Source organism: Onychomys torridus, chromosome 1, assembly GCF_903995425.1.
Source record: "Onychomys torridus chromosome 1, mOncTor1.1, whole genome shotgun sequence".
NCBI lineage: Eukaryota > Metazoa > Chordata > Mammalia > Rodentia > Cricetidae > Onychomys > Onychomys torridus.
Window position 1 is genome coordinate 84,478,770 of NC_050443.1, and position 3,697 is coordinate 84,482,466.

At 43.7% G+C, this 3,697-nt stretch overlaps 1 pseudogene; it reads left to right on the forward strand.

Moving 5' to 3' along the window:
• Positions 1-429: 429 nt before the first annotated feature.
• On the forward strand, positions 430-1,455 carry LOC118577038 (annotated as a pseudogene).
• The last annotated feature ends 2,242 nt before the right edge of the window (positions 1,456-3,697 follow it).

The window sequence follows — 3,697 nt, forward strand, 5'->3', positions numbered from 1 at the left end:
AAAGCTTACAGATCAATGGAAAGTGAACAACTCTCTACTGAATGAAAAAATGGGTCAAGACAGAAATGAAAGACTTTCTAGAATTCAATGAAAATGAATACACACCACACCCAAACTTATGGGACACAATGAAAATGGTGCTAGTTCATAGCACTAAGTGCCTACATAAAATAACTTGAGAGATCTCATATCAGAAACTAACAGCACACTTAAAATGTCTAGGACAAAAAGAAGTAATCACATCCAAGAGGAGTATATGACAAGAAATAATCAAACTCAGGGCTGAAATCAATAAACTAGAAAGAAAGAGAAAAATAGAAAAACCGGTGAAACAGAGTTTGTTCTTTGAGAAAATCAATAAGATAGACAGACCCTTATCCAAACTAACTAAAAGACAGAGAGAGGATATTCAAATTAACAAAATCAGGAATGAAAACAGTTCCAGGAGACAGCGTGGTGGGCCCCGCCCGGCAGCTCAAAGGCAAGGCCGGGCAAGCAGGCCAGGGCTGTGAGGCAGGTGGCCCGCAGCTGGAGCCCCGCCTGCAGGGCATCCTCATTACCTGCAACGTGAAGGAGCGCAGTGTGCATGGAGGCCTACAGCCTGCTTAACGAGTGGGGCGATGACATGTACGGGCCTGAAAAGTTTATAGACAAGGACCAGCAGCCCTCTGGACGTGAGGGAGAAGATGATGATGTGGAGGCTGCCTTGAAGAAAGAAGTTGGTGACATTAAGGCTTCTACAGAGATGAGGCTGAGAAGGTTCCAGTCAAGGGAGAGTGCAGCAAATAATGTAGTCTTCATCAGAACCCTTGGGATAGAACCTGAGAAATTAATGCATCACATTCTCCAGGATATGTACAAAACCAAGAAAAAGAAGACACATGTTATTCTGTGAATGTTGTCCATCTCAGGCACATGCAAAGCTTTCTTAGAAGATATGAAAAATATGCAGAAACATTTTTGAGCCCTGGTTTAAAGCCCCAAAGGGACATTTCAGATTGTCTACAAATCTCGAAATAACAGCCATATAAATAGAGAAGAAGTTATTAAAGAGTTGGCAGGAATAGTGGGCAGCCTCAATTCAGAAAAGAAAATGGATCTCACTAATCCAGAGTACACAGTGGTAGTTGAAATTCAAAGCGGTGTGTTGCCTGAGTGTTGTGAAAGATTTTGTGCTATTCTGAAAATACAACCTCCAAGAGTGCAAAAGATTCACAGCCTCACCCAAAGCTGGGAAATGGCAAAGAAGCAAAATTGGAACCTGATGGCAAGTTGAATCAAAGTGATCCTGCAGAAGGGAAAAATAACCAGCAGGTGGCACCAGAGAGCAGCGAGGAGCGGGGGCAGAGAAATCCGAGGTCTGAAACCCAGGCTGGGAGTGAGGGAGAAGCTAAACCTGAACTTGAATACCAAGTTTCAGAAGGACCCATGTCGAATGAAAATGAGCTGTCATAGGTTATTCTGTGGGGAGGTGGGTCTCAGCTGGGGTTCTGCAACAAGCTATTGGGATTTTTTTGTAAAATTGTGATAATATATTTTGGCTCTTGTGTGCTGCTTAATGTTGATCTCACAGTCACTGTGGACAGTTTTGTTAGAGCCCTTCCAGGCCTTCATGTCAGTGTGTCCAGACCCATGCACTGTTACCTAGGGGAGGGTGGTAGGAGGGTGGCATTGGCCTCTGCCTCTTGATCGCTTTTTCTAGTTTCCCTTTAAGCACTGCCAACTTCTGTGGAACTGAGCAGCATCTCAGTGGGAAGTTATGTGCTACATACTGCTCAGCTGTCCCCGCCATTTCACTATACACACAGAGAAGTGGCCCGGATTGTATGGGAATGGCTTTGTGATGGCTTTGTATGTTTATGGTGATATTTTATTTGTGCTGAAATGTGATTTTATTTGTATGTTAATAAATAAAGTTACCTGGAGATCAGAGGTCATAGCCATTAAGCAGAAGTCCAGCAGTGGTAGCACATGCTCTTAATTCGATCACATGGCAGGCAGAGTCTCTGTGTGGTCAAGGACACAAGCCAAGCGTGTTGAGTAGAGTCTTTAGTCCCAATACCAACCATAGAGACCAGGAGGTCTGTATAGACAGGCAGTGACAAGAAGTCATGTGGCTGGGCTTACAGCCAATGAGAAGGCAGAACAGAAAAGTGATAAAAAAGACAAGTCACACAGGGAGAAGCTCTCTCTCTGGGGAAGGATGGCGGCGAGTGGTAAGCTAAAGGTAGTCTTGGCTCTTTGCTAGTGCTCTGATCTTTTTGGCTTTAACTCTGTATTTGGCTTTATGTTTCTTATTTAATAAATTTCATCTACATATGTTTTGTGTTTTCCTTATTATGTTTGTTTTAATGTTCAGAGCAAATCTTATGGCCCATCGCTGCAGTTCTGTAGAGAAGATGTGAGGTAGAAGTGGACTGTTGGAGGTGCAGACCCATGGGCGTTTCTTGTAAGGTTGTAAGTAGGCATGAGGATCACTGCTGAGCCCCTTCGGATACTAGTACATCAGCGACCACGAACATCTACTGCCCCAGGGTTTCACTGGACTGCTGTCCAAGCTGTCCTTCCAGGAATTCCTCACAGGCAGAGATTGTCAAGGGTGGCAGCGACCTGTGAGCACTGCACAACTTCTCCAGGCGGGGACTGCGAAGTGGCTGTAGCGTTAGGTTGGGGAAAAGGCTTGTGCTTAGATCTTAAAACAAGTTAGGAGTAGTATAAATACAGTGGATGCTGGCACAAGTGGCTAAAGAGCCAGTGACGTGAGAATGTATTTCTTCTCAGATAGCTAGGGGCTTGCTCGGTAAGCCAGACCAAGAGGATCTGGGAGAAGCAGAGAACGGGCAGCACCTCGCTAATGCAGATGGGGCTGGAGCAGCCTCAGGGGTTTTGACATGTTAACTCAGGTCTGAGACTGAAACCATCCTTAAAGAGTATGTGTTAGTACCACTTAAGGGAAAATGGAGGAGAGAACTCTGGTGGCTTCTGGAGGCTTGCTCCGAGGTAAAGGGACTTTTCTTTTAATAGTGTAGGTCGAAGGGCCCGGGGATAAATTACCATTTGCTCAGACACAAAGTCCTGGAGCTTGGCAAAGTTGCTGCACCTCAGATTTTGATTTGTATTATGGTTTTGATTGTCTTTTTATTGTTTGTGTTTAGTGACACCCGAGTCTGACAGGCTGTTTGCAGGTTGTACAGTGCTGTGTGCTCCTGGAATGTAAGCTCACTTATCATCTTGCTTTGCTTTCAGATCTGACGCCCTTATTTTCACGGACATTTCAGTGTGCTAGTTTACAGACGATCCCAGGGTGGGAATTGAGTGGGTTTTTGTTTGTTTTTTGTTGTTTTAAGTTAAGGCAGTTAAAACAGGAAATAAAGAAGCAGAAACCAAACCCCAGTGCTGTGGGCCAGTGTGCCTGCCCTGCTTTACAGACAAAGGAGGTAAGCCTGGTACTGTAAGATACGTTTCTCCAAAGCTGAACACAGTTTTCAAAATTTTTTACTTGCATTTTGTTCTTGGTACAGCTGAACGTTCAGGTTGTTTTCAAAGTTCTGATATTTTAAAAAATAAAAATGAATTTGTTCAGTTAAAAAAAAAGTTCCATAACAACAGACACCAAAAAATTCCAGAGATTCCATCAAATTCCAAATCTAAAAGGATAATTTTCTCAATAGGTACCACTTAGCAAAGTTAAATCAAG